We start from the raw sequence: 18,038 nt of genomic DNA, 5'->3' as shown, positions 1-18,038 counted from the left end.
AATAAATTTGACTTAGCTCCCACTAATATCCTCATCTATAAGATGATTAATATTTTCTAAAAGCTATGATTTCTTAATAGCCTTTGTTGAAAAGTATGTTCGAATTCTCACTTGCATGCATTAATCTATGAATTGATTTCTTATGCTTGCAAAAATTATCTAGCATCCAAAACTTTTACACTGTGTAATGTACACAACTCCTTCCAACAAGTCCAATTGAGGAGGATGTTTCATTTTCCGATTGCCATATTTCCATATGCAATGATTGCAAGATCTATCCAAAATAGTTCAAGCATTCCGACTTGGTGAAAAAGATTTCAACATTAATAACGTTGTAGACAACTAAATCGTGTCTCCCCATTGGGATGATGACGATACCATTATCCTTGCTAGGTGGTTGGAACAACTCCGTGCGGAACTCCCAATTGCTAAAACATATTCCAAAATCCAAGAACCAAAGTCCAATTCCCGAGACCGTTCACATTCCGGAACTCGGTACAAAATTCAATTTCCGAAAATCAATTTCGAAATCCAAGTACAATCTCACCCCATGAACCACTCCATTTGTTCTACAAGGCCTTTTCTATTCTAAATGACACTAAGCAATCCAAATTCGGGCGCCGACCCACAAAACCGAGCAAGCCGGGCCTCGTCTCATAAAACCGAATTCAAAAAACCGAAACGGCTAGTTTTTTGTCGCAAACTTCCTTAATCCCCAAGCAAAGCTACGTGCCAAAAAACGTACAATTCATACAAAGGTACGCCCACTACAAGCCAAATGCAAGGACGACGTCATCGTCCTTGCTTGGCATCTTTTGTGCCACGTCCGTGGCGCCTAGCACAGTTGATGCGCTGGACGCAGCTGTCAGCTGGTGTTTAGCCTCTCATTTTCCTATTTAAACACCTAATTTCCAGCACTTTAGGGCAGCAATTTACAACAGAATGTCGTAATTCTGAAATTTCCTCTCAACATCAAAATGCAAATTCTTCAAAAATCCCAACTTCAAATATTCAAGCAATTGGGAGCTCCAAGAGGAATTCTAACCTAAACCTAACTAGGTAATTTCGAATCCGAATCCTAATCTACTATGTTTCTATAATTTCTCTTTCAAAATGATTAGTAAAGTTGACACTTTTACTCTTAAAAGTGTCACTTACAACAATCACATATTTTTACAAAATCAACACTTTCTATGACAAAAATACAAAGTTTCAAGATTCAATGATGTTTAAGGTTGTTTGTAATCACTTCCTTAAACTAGAATCATTTTCAAAACATGGAGTAATCAAAGGTGAGGCATTTCTAATGTTTAAAGGTCTAATCTTTGAGATTCAAGACTCCACTTTTCAAAATTCAAGTTCAAGTCTCAAGGTTCAATGATGCTTAAGGTTGTTTGTAATAACTTCCTTAAACTAGAACCACTTCAAAATAGGAGCACATCAAAGATGAAACCTTTTCAACATTAAAAGGTCTAATCTTTGAGATTCAAGACTCCTCATTTCAATATTCAAGTACAAGTTTCAAGATTGAATGATGTTTAGGGTTGTTTGTAATCACTCCCCTAAACTAGAATCATCTCAATATATGGAGCATATGAAAGATGAATCCTTTTCAACATTAAAAGGTCTAATCTTTGAGATTTGAGATTCAAGACTCCTAAGTTCAATATTCCAGATTCAATATTTCAAGTTCAATTTCTATGTCCAAAATCTAAGACACTTTAGGATGAGCAACTTGTCCTAAAGTTGAGATTTTTAGACTTTAATCCGTGTCGGACGCACTTATTCTTAAGAAGCCGTTTGGCGTTCGGATCTCAAATACAATAGTTCAATTTCAATATCGCATCTTTCAAGTATGCACTTCAATATCGCAATTTCAATAACGCCTTTCAATTATGCACTTCAATATCGCAATTTCAATAATTCCTTTAAATATTGCACCTTTCAATTCCGCCTAGTCCTTTTCTAGGTGGTGATGTATTTTTACTAATTACGCATTTATTTTCTATTGTGATGTTGCTCTACTTGTTTATTTCTTTCATCACCTCACATGCTAAATACAACAAAATGCAAGGTTACACCACCCTTAACAAAGATAATTTCTTGGACAAACCGGTCTTAGGTTCCCTAAAATTAACTTTAAAGCGAAGTGGTCATAATACAAAGTAGAAATTCTATTTGTTCAAGTACTGAATCCAAACCCACATAGTGTCATGACTAGGGTTATTCGAAAATGTTTTGTATGATTTCTAAAGCTCGCGGAATAAGCATCTCGTTCCCTTGCCCGGATCTCACCCATCCGTTTCTAAGATTCAATGCCTTATCCAACATAAATTCAATTTTGTTCTTTCAAACGGGACCTTTAAAAATGTTTGGTGGAGACTCCTTCGAAATCCAAAAATATACAAAAGTTCCAAAGCCTTTCGTAGGGGAAATAAAAATGTGCCAAGGAAGGGAAAAAATCCCCCTACAATTCTGGCGACTCCACTGGGGAACTCCTGATTTCAATTTCGATAATACGAGCATACTTTGAGCAGCAAGCCACTGCCTTGCTTAAGTTCTGGATGCCAGCTCTGGCGCCAGGCGCAGACCCCTGCGCCCAACGCCACTGCATGCATCCAGCACAATGGCTTATAGTGGCTGGTTGCCCATGTTGCTCAAGTTTTCGAGTGGGAGTAAGTTCTGTTTTTGAATTTCGAAGGACACTCCCAAACCTTGAGAACGAATGTCGAAAAAACGAGCCTTTTCAAATACAATATTCGAATGCGATTTTCAATTTTCAATTTCTAGGCATTTCATGCATATTTCGAAAACCATATTTGTGCAAAACAAATTTCTACCTTGCCGAATACGGATGTGTTCTACATTCGGGCTAGCCCCGGGGGCAACGAAATGGTGACTCTCCATACGGTTCCCGACCAAAGTATGTGACCATTTCCGCGCCTACAGAAACTTGGCATTTGCTTGACATTCCCGATGTCAAGCATGGAGGTCGTATGCCAACACACACGTCCCTTAGGTGGATGTGCAAGTTGTTGCCGGATCCGCCTCTTATTCAAGTACCTTTTTGACACCTAAAGCCGACCACTTGCATCATACAAAACTTAGACCGACCTTAGGTTGAGAACTTTTCATGTCGCATTTCATATCCATGTTAGTGTGACAACGTGCTATTTGTGCATTGTGTGGGCGTCTTTGCACGCGTGAATGACTAACCTCGAGTGGTAGCTTTGCCAAAACCATTAGGCTCCAACTAGGAAACCAAAACCCTAGGAGCATCATTCAAAATTCATGCATCCAAAATCGCCAATTTAAGGTCTTTTCGGAGTGCCACTCCATTTGATTAAAAACCCTTAAACACGCCTCACGCACAAACTCCAGATTCAAAATTCAATCCAACGGCGTCATAATGCCGAATTTTCTAGTCCAAATTTCAAATTCCAAATTAAAAATTCAATCCAACGGCGTCATAATGCCGGATTTTCTAGTCCAAATTTCAGATTCCAAATTCAAAATTCAATCCAACGGCGTCATAATGTCGGAGTTTCCAGTTCAAGCATTCAAACCTCAAATTTCAAACTTCAATCCAACAGCGTCATAATGCAAGATTTTCTAGTCCAAATTTCAAATGCCAAATTCAAATTCAATCCAACGGCGTCATAATGCCAAATTTTCTAGTTCAAGCATTCAAACCTCCAATTTCAAACTTCAAAACCTTGATTTCAAATGTCTCAACTCATGATGGCGTAATGCCGACTTTTCAATTCCATATTTCAAACCTCAAGTTCAAATTACCAATTTCAATCTCAAAACCTCGAGTTCAAATGTCCAAGCTCATGCCGGCATAATGCCGACTTTTCGATTCAACATTTCAAATTTCAAGTTCGAATTCCTAAATTTAATCATTCAAATCCTATATTCAAATGCCTCAAATTCCAAATCCATGATGGCGTAATGCCGAATTTTCCCCATCCAATTCAAATTCAAAATTCCAAGTCCACGGCGGCATGATGCTGGACTTTCAAAATTCCAAATCCAATGTCTCAAATCCATGGCGGCGTATAATGCCGAAATTTTCAAATTCAAATCCTCATACTCTATACAAAAATACATCTTTTCCATTTCAAAGTTCAAACTCCGGATCAAATTCAAATTTCAAATTCATCTTCGAACTACAAAAAATTCTTGCCTTCCATTGCTCCCAAATACAAAACTCAAAAACACTTCCTAAAGGGTTGAAATTCCCCTAAAATACTTCGAAATTAAAAGGGTTGAATATCCCCTAAAATACTTCGAAATTAAAAGGGTTGAAATTCCCCTAAAATACGTCGAAAGTAAAAGGGTTGAAATTCCCCTAAAATACTTCAAAATTCAAAGGGTTGAAATTCCCCTAAAATAATTCGAAATTCAAAGGGTTGAAATTCCCCTAAAATACTTCGAAATTCAACGGGTTGAAATTCCCCTAAAATACTTCGAAATTCAACGGGTTGAAACTCCCCTAAAATACTCCAAAATCTACTATGGGTTGAAATTCCCTTATAATATTTCCAAATTCTATTGACGGGTTGAAATCCCCTTCAAATAATACAAAAATCTAATTTCCTTTCGAGCGGGTTGAAACTCCCCAGAAATAATTCAAATTCAATTTCCAAATTCTTTCTCACGGGTTTAAACTCCCCTAAAATAATACAAACCCAACCTCCTAAAATATTTCCAATGGGTTGAAAATCCCTTGAAATAATACAAGTCCAATTTCCAAATTCCAATAGGTTGAAATTCCCCTAAAATAGTCCAAATTCCAATGGGCCGAAATCCCCTTTTTCAATATTCCAAGTTCTAGTACAAGGAGAAAGCCTCCACAAAAGAATGAAGCTCCTTTCAAATATTTCCAATGGGTTGCAAATCCCGGATACCAATACAAAATCCAAAATCCCGAATCTTCGGAGTGGCACCTAAAGTCATGTCTGGGTCTCATTCATTGCATGCATATCATATCATGTGTCGGGAAGTACAAGTTCTAAATTCAAATCATGTGGTAACTAGGTGCTCGGACTCATTTTCTCAGAATCCTATTCAAGATAACTTCATTAGCAACGGCTGTAGTAGAGCTCTATGAACGTGTTGAAGAAGCTGAGGCTCGTATAAGGGCTCTCGAAGACAATCAGGAAACACTTTTTCATGCTGTGGGTCCTTTCGAGGTAGAGGAAATTTTCCATAACCAGAGGCCTGCGCCCCACCTTGTGCAACCAAATGAAGGATTGGAGTCTGGGTTTGTTACCGGATTGCCTCAAGAAGACATTTGTGGGATATGGGCCAGCGACGATGAAGACATATACCAAGACTCTCCTATTAAGGACATCTCTGACAATGAATGCCAAGAAATTGTGAACACCGATTGGTACTTGGACACTAAGGTAGAAAACAGTGTTCAGGTCATGACTCGATCCGGTCGAATTCAAGAGTCAGTCAACAGGACAACACCAGCGACTAATATCCCTCTACCTACCGAGGAGAATCCTTTGTTCAAGCAATTAAAGCGCACAAAGGCGGAGGTTAATATCTGGCAACTCATGGCTTCCTCTATGGAGCATCGCACTGCTCTAATCAATGCTCTTGTCAAGTTGAATGTCACCCCAGAAGTCACTCCTGACAAACTGGTCGGGTTACTAACAGATCTGGAAGAAGGAATTACCTTTACAAATGAAGACCTCCCACCCGAGGGGGCAAGCCATCACAAGGATCTCTATCTGACCGTTGAATACAAAGAAAAAATCATCCCCATGACTCTAGTGGATAATGGGTCAGCCATCAATGTGTGTCCTATCCGCACTGCTGGAAATTTGGGTTTCACTCCTAGTGACTTTTCTAGTTCCTCCCAAGGTGTTCGTGCCTATGACAACACTCGTCGGGAAGCAATAGGAACTCTCACCCTACTACTTTGACATGCCCAATTAAGCGCAAGGTGAGCTTTCAAGTTCTCAATATCAAAGCAAGTTTCAATCTCCTTTTGGGGAGACCTTGGATCCATGACCTCAACGCTGTGTCATCCTCACTCCATCAGAAAGTTCGAATGGAGGTCCAAGGAAATGTCATTACTCTAAATGCATCCCATCTAAGAACCAAAATAGCTGACAAGGCTCTGATATTAATAGAACATGATGACAATGATGAAGACCTTTGGGGGTTCAGTGCTGAATCAGGAGCCATCGAGTCAAAAATGAATCCCATTGCAAGGCACATAATGATTAAGCGTGGGCGCTTCTTGGGCACTACTCTGCCACCGCCTACTGAGTCTCCTTTCAGTACTCATGGGAAGACTAACTGTTGTGGTCTCGGATACAAACCGACTAAGTACGACAACAAGCAACAAGAGGCTAAGCTAAGAGCCCGTCGAGCTGGCAATGATCAATTCAAAGTACCTCCCCATCAGCGTACACTCAATGGGAAATTCATAAAAGAAGGAGAGGATGACCTGTACTTTGACTTTCTAGAGCCTTTCTATGATACTATAAAAGGGGTTCTCTACCCTGGATTCGAGATCTTTCAAGACTGTCACTTCGTCGAGGATGCCCCTCCGATACAATAAAAGGCTACCCCTGAGTGCCTTGATTCATCAGCTTTTGGTCTCTTATTCGGCCAAAAAGTAACACCAATCATTTCTGAAGATACTATTGTTCAGATGATCACTCAAATGGAAGATTTTGACCCATCTAAGCTGATTACTCCAAGTTAGAAGATGGTCAATGTCTGGAGGAAGTCTCTTAAGATATCTGCTCCAAATGGCAAAAATTTCAAGATTACTGTGGGCGAAAAATCTATGATGAGCGAGTCCGAGTCGGAGGATGAGTCTGGATCTGAGTCTAGTGATGAGTCTAAGAGTCTAGGGCTAGAGTCTTGCATCAATCAAGAGCCTCGAAAGGCCAAACTTCAAGTTAAAGTTGTCGATGTAATGATTGTTGATTTCAATAACACTTCAGTTTCCTCTTACTCTTCAAGTCCAAATTCAAAACACACTCCTAATCCAAACAACTTTGCTTCACAAGAAACTGACCTTGAAATACTAAAAGCTATTGAAAATCATGAAAACAGGACGCCCATAATTGAGGAAACAGAAAAAGTTAATCTTTCTAACAGCAGTGATACAAAACTAGTTCAGATTGGTTTGACTCTATCTCAAGCAGAGCGGGATGATCTTATCAAGCTACTTTCAGAGTACATAGACGTCTTCTCATGGTCCTATCATGATATGCCAGGGGTTGATCCAAGCATCGGTCAACATACAATTCCCCTCATCCCAGGGTCAAAGCCCATCAAGCAGAAACTCCGTCGCATAAAACCGGACGTTTCCCTCAAAATTCAAGAAGAAGTCTCTAAGCAGCTAGAGGTTGGGTTTATTCGAGAAGCCAAGTATCCAGAATAGATTGCAAATGTCGTCCCAGTTCCAAAGAAAGACGGAAAAGTACGAATGTGTGTTGATTACAGAGATCTTAATAGGGCTAGCCCTAAAGACGGTTTTCTATTGCCTCACATCGACATCTTGGTCGACAACACTGCAAATCATGCCTTACTCTCTTTTATGGAAGGGTATGCGGGCTACAATCAGATTCCCATGGAAGAGGAAGATATGGAGAAGACAACCTTCATCACTCAGTGGGGTACATATTGCTATACATTTATGCCGTTCGGGCTGAAGAATGTGGGGGCTGCATATAAAAGAACAGCCACAACCATTATGAGCGACATGATTCATAGAGAAATTGAGGTATATGTCGACGACATGATTGTCAAATCCAAAGAGCGACACGAGCATACCAGAGTACTTCGAAAGTTCTTCAATAGGCTCAGGCAATACAATATGAGGCCCAATCCTCAAAAATATGCATTCGGGGTAACGTCAGGCAGGTTGCTCGGGTATGTCATCAGTTCTCGGGGTATCGAGGCTGATCCTTCAAAAATCTAGGCAATTCTAGATATGAAACCGCCAGCGAATGAGAAAGAAATTTGGGGGTTCCTTGGCAGATTGCAATACATCAGTAGGCTCATCTCCAAGCTCACTATGATCTGTGAACCGGTATTTCGAAAGCTTCGCAAGAGTGAGACCAAGGTATGGGACGAATACTGTTGACATGCGTTTGACACCATCAAAGACTACCTTTCCAATCCGCCAGTGCTAAGGCCGGCCATACCAGGGATTCCCCTCACGCTTTACCTTACAACAACAGATTCAGCAGTAGGGGCCATGCTCGCCCAGGAGATTGAAGGCAAAGAGAATGTCGTATACTACATAAGCAAAAAGCTGATCGAGTATGAAACCATATATACTCAACTCGAGAGGCTCAGTTGAGGAAACAGAAAAAGAATTTGCAATAAATAACCATTCATAATCCTTTTATAAATTTGAAACAAAAGCAATCATGCAACCATTAAAGATATTAAACATTTCATTCATGCATAATAAAACATAGTTCATCTAAAACATTTCATTCATGCATAATAAAACATAGTCCATCTGAATGAAACGAATCCAAGACCCTAAAAGTCTCTAAGTCTTAAGCATGCTTTGGCTTGTCTTAAGCCTTTTAAGATTTTAGGTAAGCAAAAATCATTTGCTCGTAATCATTTGCCTGCATGCCGCGCAGTGCTTGTTCCTTCGTCTCGCATGGACATCAGCCACCCCTCGCCAAGTGAGAGTGGCTTGCTCGTCCAACCATTAAAAAAACATTCCATTTTAATATACCAAACGAAAAATTACAAGAATTATATTTTTCATAATATTAACAATTCCAATCGTTTTAATTACGAAAAATAATAAAGTGAGTGATTTAATAAAATTTCAAATAATCAAATTTATGAAATTTATAAATCTAGGGTAACGAATATTCACATTTAACGAACGATGAACATCAACAAAAATTGGAATAACTTTGATAATCCAATCCAACCATTTAAATCATTCTAAGCATTTAAATTTCAGATTTTCATCAAATTTGGTTTAGGTGAACAATTAAAATTAACGAATCTAATCAAAATTTTAATCCTTGAATTTTTAAATAAGTCATTTAAACATGAAATTATATTCGCCTTCCCACATAAATAAATTTTCAGATCTAACCAATTAATAAAATTAATTTTCTATCTAAAATCCATTAATCTAGGTTAAATTGGGATTAGAGTTTATAATTAAAATTTATGAACGAAAATAGGTTCAGAATATTGTAAACACAGTAGGACAAAATTTCAATTAATTATAAGTTGATTTTTTCATATAATTAATTTCAAAACGCGTCAAATTTAACGATTTAATTCATTAAACAACAAAAACGCCCAAAAAAATCTAACTTCGGGGCCTGCTTTTGACATTTTGTTCTCATGAGTTGATTTTAACACGCCATTTTAAATCAGATTAGGGTCAAAAAAGTCGAAATTCCGACACTTTACGAATACAGTAACTTTTTCAACGATTCAACCAATAATCAAGAAAAATATTCGAAAAGTAACAAAAAATTCAGAAATTTTCAATAGCACATAAACATACGAAATATGCTAAGAAGTACTTAATTCACATGAAGCTCATGATACCACTGTAGGGATTTACAGTTAAATACATAACATGATAGCGGAGTAACCCCAAAGTCAGGAATCATGTATAAAGTACATATTAAGCAATACATATGTTTGTAGCGTGTTTTCCTCTTATGTCTACGAACACGAACAAGAACTTCAATCGTAGTTCCTCTACTTGGTTCACCAACAGTGCAGATCTGCCTTGATGATTGGTAGCTTAGATCTTAATCAACGTTTTTAGACTTTTCGGAAGAACACTCTAATGGAGGCAAAATGAGAATTAGGGTTCTCAAAACCTCTCTAGGGTTAGAATGAGTATTCAGTTCGTTGGAAAACCTTGTGTATAGGTTATTAAAATAACCTATATTTACACAAAGCCAACTGGCCAAATCCATAAGGTTTCGACCGTCCAGCTCAGCCCAAGCAAGCAATAACGCGTGGCCAACACTCTGCTGAGCCGCGGGCCACAGCGCGGCTGGTGATGCTCTTCCGCATGCCATCCTAGGCAGCAAGACCATGGGCCAACGCTGCTTGCTTGCTCGCTGCGCCCATGGTCTTTATGCTTCGTGCACTCGGCTCGTGGGTTGCTTTCGTGTTGCAATTTCATTATCCTTTGACAATTTATTTATCGTTTCGTATTTGACGATCGATGTCGTACGATACGATTATTCATTTCTCCTAACTTACGATTATACGCAATACGATATATGAAATCATGATCCAATGTTTAATGTATGATTATGTTTTCCAACTAGTTTCCCGAAAAGTCATTAAATGAATTTCCGATTCATTTAATCCGGTGATCTGTTTCCTGTCATTGGTGTCACCTTGTAGGTTCAGTCAAGAGTAAGATGTGAGCCTAATAAGGATTAGAACTCACTGATCGGAAACATTGCTCCATCTAGCTGTTCCGATCACATGATCTTACTGAATTAAGTATTCGTAATTAATCTGAACTTAGGTATTAAACTAATGCACATTGGGTGAAGGACACATTTCCTTCAATTTCATACATTAATAATTGCAATTAATAACCATTCATATTCCTTTAATAACTTGAAATAAAAGCAATCATGCAATCAATAAAGCTATTAACCATTTCATTCATGCAAACAAAACATGGTCCATAAATGAATGAAACAAATCCAATACCCAAAAAGTCTCTAAGTCTTAAGCATGATTTGGCTTGTCTTAATCCTTTTAAGATTTTAGGTAATACCAAAATACTCTTGGTTAATAAGTTAATGCCATAACTTATTCCTTTGCCACAACATGTACCAATATTGTTTGAGTGAAAACCACAATCAACATGTTCCTTTGGCATACCTTACCATCTAGGAATATTAAAATAACACATCTCTTTGGCGAAACCTACTATCTTTGGTTGAAAGATTTTTGTAAGTGCTTGATTTGAAAGGCAACTTTAATTGTAATATTATTTGGACCTAGTTGTTTCTATGTTGGTTTGATTATTAGTGAACTAAATCCTTAATCAAAACATACAAACAATATACTCATGCATAATATACATACACCAATATAATAAAAGCATAGGTAAATTTGGTGAACTAGTATGGCCCCTTGATTTGGTCTTGAAGTATCCAATCTTCAACCTCCAGCTTGTTATCTTAACACCGTCTTGAAATCCATTCAAAATGCTAACCTAGGATTCTTAAATAGTTGCTTAGAAGTACTTGAATTAAATAATCTAACTATTACCACAATACTTCATGGTACGCAGACCATATTTAAAAATTACATTCAAAGATAAAACGGTTCGCAGACCGTATTTAACTATCTTATTTGGGTCATACTAGTCACCTGCATAACCTGCAATATATACATAATAATATAATATGCATTCACCCATTCGTACTCTAAGACGAATGGCCCAAATAAGTTTACAAAAAAATACATGGCTAATTAAAATCACGTTCATGTACACGTGCTCTAAAAGATTAATCAATTCCAAATTATTAATCCTTAATTATATTCTAATCAAATATGTATCTAATTAAAAGGGATTGTCCTACGCAAATTAATTAAAATAATTAATTTTAATAATTTCATTAAAAAGGTCCCACTTAAACCAATATCTTTTGAACTTTAAATTTAAAATATTTCAACTCTCGGCCCAGCCCAAGTACAATAAAATAAAATATCAACAAAGTCCAATGTTAACCCCTACGTTCAAAAATAAGCCTAAACCCCAAAAATTAGGCCTTGAATTAATAAAGAAGCAAAATTCCACAAAACGATGCAACGCCGGCTTGGCTTGCGTCAAGCCCATCGTTATGTTGTGTAGTAGCCCCTACTGCACAAGCGCATGGCCACAAGGCCCATGGCTCATGTAGCAACGCATAGGCGCGTGTTTCCACGGCCCATGCACGAGCTAACGCTCACTTCTTGTCACTCATGCTAATGCGCACTCACCACTGCTGGATTCGCCCAGTGCGCTGCAAGGAACAATGCTACGCGTGCGCGCTCGCCAAGAAGGCTTCGCCTAGCATTCACACGCAGCACATCGCAGGCGCAAGCCTTGCACTCAAGCACGGCCTGCTGCCCCTGCTCTCGTCTCATCGCGCGCGCATGCCCACAGTCATGGGGCAAGGTCATGCCGCGCACATCGCCCCTCTCACGAACAACACCCTCGCCCATGTGCGAGTGGTTTCTCGTCTAACCTAAACAAAAAACCAAATTTGTTTTTCGAAAACGATAAATTGCACGATTTAAATTTCATTACTTTAACTAATCAAATTGTCATTTATTACGAAAAATAATTAAAGTGGGGTGATTTATTAAAATTTCACACAATCTAATTCATGAGAATATCTAGGCTAACTTTTATTCAAATTTATTGAACGATTCCAATCAACATAAATTCTAATGTTTTAGATAAACCAATCCAACAATTTAAACCACTCCAAACAATAATATTTCAGATTTTTATCAAATTTGGTTTAGGTGAACGACTAAAATTAACGAATCCAATCAAAATTTTAATCCTTGAATTTTTAAATGAGCCACTTAAACATGTAATCATAATCCCCTATTCGTCTAAGAAAATTTTTAGATCTAACCGACTTAGTCTAAGTAACTTCCGATCATAAATCATTAATTTAAGGTTTCCGGAATTAGGGTTTATAATTATAATCAATCAACAAAATTAATTTTAAAACTTCATATTAATTATATACAACCAATAGGAAAATCGAAAATTAATTATACATTGATTAGAAATCATAATTAATTTTTATAGCCGATTTTATTCACGATTTAATTAATTCGAAACGAAAAGGCCTCGAAAAGTTCGACTTAGAGGCGGAATTTTGAAATTCTGGGGGGGGGGGGGGGGGGGGTCCGTGAGCCTTGCTTACAATATTTTTTCCACTTAACTCAGAAAAATAGAAAATCCAACACTTTTCAAAAACAACAATTTTTCACCGATTCATCCAATAATCCGAAAAAATGATAGAAAAATTGAAGCACATAAATCATGAATAATACGTTAAAATTACTTTAAAAACATGTAGCTCATGATACAACTATTTGTTAGGTTATGACAAATATAAAACATATATTTCATGCGGAAAAATCATAAAGCCATGAATCGAAATTAATTGCCACATGACCAATTAGCATAATTTAGGATACATACTTGTGAAGCGTGCCTTCCATAGCTGCTCCCGAACCGAATGATGAGCGACATTTATGTCGCTCTTAGCTTAGGATTTTAGTTCATTTTATTAGCATTTTATTATTATTTTTGCTTAGTTTTATCGTTTTTAGTTCGTTTATCGCATTTTTCCATTAATCGTAATATTTTCTCGTCTTGCGTAGATTTTTGTCGTTTTTGCTTAAAATGTGCCTTTTGTGCGCATTCTCGTTGAGCAAGGGTCGTTCCGAGAATTAACGTGTTTTATATTGTGTCATTATGCTTGACGATGTCTAAAATGATTTTACGATTTGCAAAAGTACGATAAGAATTAATAAACATGCTACGCGATTTAATAAGTGTGCTAGGCGATTTGAATGACTTGGCTATTAGTTGTTTGATTGAGTGCAGCAACGATATTCTTTGTGCAGCGACGGAGCAAGCCCTGGCTATACGTGCAGCCACAACCTAGCCACAGCACACGAGCACCATGGCAGCTTTGCCACTGCACATCAGCACGCAAACAGAACAGCACGCTGCACTTGAACAAGGCACCCACAGTAAGCTGTGCTCTCAGCTACGTTGCAGCCAGGTTCGAGCTCTTTACAGTAGCCTCATGTGCCCTCCAATGAGCTCCCTTGCAGCCTCTTGATAGCATCAGCAGCCCTGAGTATTGTACGCAACAGCCAAGGCACAGCAGCAACATAGCACAAAAACAGCAGTTATGCACGCAGCTCTCACCTTAGTTACTGATTTATTAAACCTTGCTGCTGCTCACCAAATCCCTCGAGCTTTTAAATGACATTACAGCAGAAATCAAGGGGGGTTATCAAGGCAGAATAGCAGTCACCACGAGTAGGAATAGTGCAGCAAGAGCGCAGCAGAACAGAAGCAGCCACATCAACACGCAGACTACTGTGCTTGTGCGATCGAATGTTGTACCTGTGCGATCGAATTGTTATACCTGTGCGATCGAATTGCTTTGCCTGTGCGGTCGAACAAACTGCAGTTTAGAGATCAGAATGTCTTGATTTTGATGTGCAATCGAACGTATAATCTTGTGCGACCATACAACACCCAGTGTGCGATCGAATTGGAACGCGGGGCTGCTATTATAAAAACGAAAATCGCAGCAATCTTTCATTAGGCTTTCATTACGTAATTTTCTAATTTTCAGATTTTAGGCTTAGCTTAGAATTCTCTCTCTAGAATTAGTTTAGGGCTTAGATTAGAGATTAGGATTAAGTATTCTTAGCCTCAAATTCTTGATTCTAAATTCAATTCAATCTTTAATTTTCAGATTTCTTTTCTATTTCTTTTGAGCTTTGTTCTTCAGTTCATTTTGTTCTTCAAAGTTTGATGCAAATTCTTCATTTCAAGGTATAATTCTAATTCTTCTTTTGATTAGTTCTTTAATTCTTTAATGGCTTCATTAATTTCGTTTATGCTTTGATTTCATGCTTGAATTCTAGAATTAGTTTTATGCTTTGAATTTTATTGATTTTTCCCCAATTTTTGTGGTTTGAATTTTCTGGATTTTATTGTTTCAATTAGCTTCATTAGTTCAATTAGTTTCATGATTAGGATTAATATTAGTTTAATGTTGATGTTAATCATGCTAATTGAGTAGTTTAGTCTAGAGGTTAAGGATGAAGCTTTGGCATTGAATTTGGGGAATTTTAGGGAAAACAAATGATTGATGTTGTGATTAAATGTGATTTAGTGATAGGATTTCCATGACTAATTGAGTAGTACTCGCGAATGCTATTTGATCGGATTAGATTGGAATGTATGATTAGGTTTGGCAAGACATTGTGAGCCTAATTTGTGCAAGTGAATGATAGTTCCTATTATATGCAAGCTTATCTAGTTTAGGATTAGGCGAAAGCTCTTCCATAGGCTAGGTTGCTTCGCGTGCTCCATCCGAGAGGCGGTGAGCACGTCATTTGGTTTCATTCCCCTATTTGCTATGTCGTTGCATATTCATGAATGTCTTGACCTTGTTATTTCTTTGATTCGATTTCCATTGCCGATCCCCGAATCCTCTAGAATTTCTTTATTTGTTTTAATTACTTGCTTTCATTAGATTAGAATTCAAAATCAATTTCCATCCGAACTAGCTTGTGAACGCATAGATTGAATAGTCAAACATATCCATTCCTATGGGACGATCCCTATGCTTGCCGCTATAGTCCATATAGCCGGTTAGTTAGGTGTTTTATAAATTTTGTTTGGTGAGGTGAATTTCTATTCAACGATGGAAAAACACCCTATCACCGAACAAGAACAAGTTTAGGACTCCAAGTGTCGTCCCTCCGTAGATAGTCCACAGCACGTTCGGATCCGCCTTAGATTCAATTAACTAGAATTTAGCCTAAGGTTTTATGTTATTTGTTTATAATTTGTGGCAAATTATTAACTTAGTTTTTAATTTAAAACTATATGAATACTTGAATTGATGTGTTATAAATTGTGAATGCCATCACCTATTTATAGGGTAGGATTATCGGAACTAGAAATCTACTAGGATTCAATTTATCTAATCTTATTAGAATTAGATACTAATTAAATCTATTAAGTTAGTGTTTATTTCAATAACTAACTCTAGTAGTTTTAGGAAAATAATCTTTAATCGAACTAATCCTAAACGCTTAAGGATTCGATCCATGCACGAACTCAACGCACACACACGCACAGCCCACGAAGGGCGCTGGGCGCGCGCGCGCGGAGCTAGGCCCAACAGCGCTGCGGCCCATGCTTTGGCACGCCAGCCTGCTTGCCTCGTTGGGCCTAGCCTTGCGTGTTGCTTGGCTGGTCCTTGCGGTGCTTGGCGGGCTGCTCGCTTGCCTTTCTTTGTGCGGGCTTCGCAAGGCGCAGGCCTGGCTTCGTGCTGGGCCTTGCGTCTAGCAAGCTCGTCCGATGTTTATTTCGTACGACGCGCTTCCGATTAATTTTCCGATTTCGGAATTCATTTCCGATTCGAACAATATTTAATATTTCCGATTCCTGAATTAATTTCCGTTTCGAACAAATATTTAATATTTTCGATTCCGGAATTATTTTCCGATTCCGATAATATTTCCGATGCCGACAATATTTCCGTTTCCGACAATATTTCCGATTCCGGCAATATTTCCATTTCCGATAATATTTTCCGATACGTACCATGTTTCCGTTTCCGTCAACATCTACGACTTGGATAATATTTATATATCCGATACGATCCATATTTCCGTTTCCGGCAATATCATCGTTTCCGGAGTATTCATAATTTGCCTTTTGACGATTTCAGCTCCCACTGGAACCGAGATCCGTCGATTCCGAATATCCATAAATGGAGTATTTAATTCACTTAAATACTTGATCCGTTCACGTACTATTTGTTTGACCGTACGGGTTCGGTCAAGAGTAAGTTGTGGATTAATAATATTATTAATTCCACTTGAACTGAAGCGGCTTCTAGCTAGGCATACAGTTCACTTGATCTCACTGAATTATTAACTTGTATAATTAATTAATACTGAACCGCAATTATTAGACTTATCATTGAATGCATACTTGGACCAAGGGCATTATTTCCTTCACTATTGCAATTTAGTGCTAATCTAATTAACAAAAGCGGAAAACATCCCAGATCCAGAATCCATTCAAAAGTATAGATTAAACGAATACATACATTTGATGCGTGTACTCTCACTAGCCTTACAAACACGAACGGGAACTCCACTTTTAATTCCTCTACAATAGTCCATCCACACATTCAGATCCGCCTTGGTTCCAATAGCTTAGATTTTGCACAAGGTACTTGGCTTTTAGGGAATTGTCAATTTTTTGAGGCACACAGAGAATTAGGGTTCAATGTGTCTCTAGGATTAGATGTGTGTTGTTTGAAAAACGGAGTGGAGTGTGGTTAATGAAATAACCCTTGGATTTTAATTGTGTAAACCGACCAAAGGCTTGAAGCATAGGCCAGCCAACACAACACACACACGCACACATGCCCAACGCTTATCTAGGCCTTGGGTCGCGCCTAAAGCCAGCGGTTGGCGTTGTGTTGTTGTGTCGAAGCCCGCGCGTGCAAGCACAAGCAGCGAGGCCATGGGTGTAACAACCCAGAAATTCTAAAAGAGAAAATAAGGAATTTAAAGTGCTATTTATATTGACGGTGACGGAAACACCGTCTTCTGGGCTTGTCACTACTAAAATAAAGAAGGGGTTTAAACACTAAATTGTTAAACCAACAAAATAAAATAAAAAGTAAAATAAAGAAGGGGTTTAAACACTAAATTGTTAAACCAACAAAATTAAAATAATTATTTCAAATGAGGTACAACATAGCCTCAAAACAAAAGTAGAAAGTTTAAAATAAAATAAACTCCATTTGTTTTATTTCTCACTCGAAGCCCAAGTCCAAGCCCAAATAAGCTAAGAAAACAACCTGTAGAATGAACAACAAAATTCCACAATCAGTGGGGAGTAACTAACAGCTCTCCCAGTTCAAGTGTAACCAATTAAATAGAAATAATAAGAATCATAGAATATAGATAATATAAAAAATTATAATATAGGAAAACTTACGATCATAAAATAAATCATGAAATAAACAAAACGTTAAAGAATCTTTGAGAGGATAATAACCAATTAAGGAAACATAATTAAAGTAAGACAAGTTAACCAAACCAAATACGACATTATAAGATACATAAAATCTTATTTATAAGGTAGAGGTATGAACGGAGCGCAAGTGAATCGCAAGACACTGTTCCAATATAGTCAAAGTCAGGAATACGTCATTCGAGAATACGTCTCTAGTCTAAGT

Source organism: Spinacia oleracea, chromosome 4 (genome assembly GCF_020520425.1).
Source record: "Spinacia oleracea cultivar Varoflay chromosome 4, BTI_SOV_V1, whole genome shotgun sequence".
Classification (NCBI taxonomy): Eukaryota; Viridiplantae; Streptophyta; class Magnoliopsida; order Caryophyllales; family Amaranthaceae; genus Spinacia; species Spinacia oleracea.
This window is presented reverse-complemented; position numbering follows the sequence as displayed.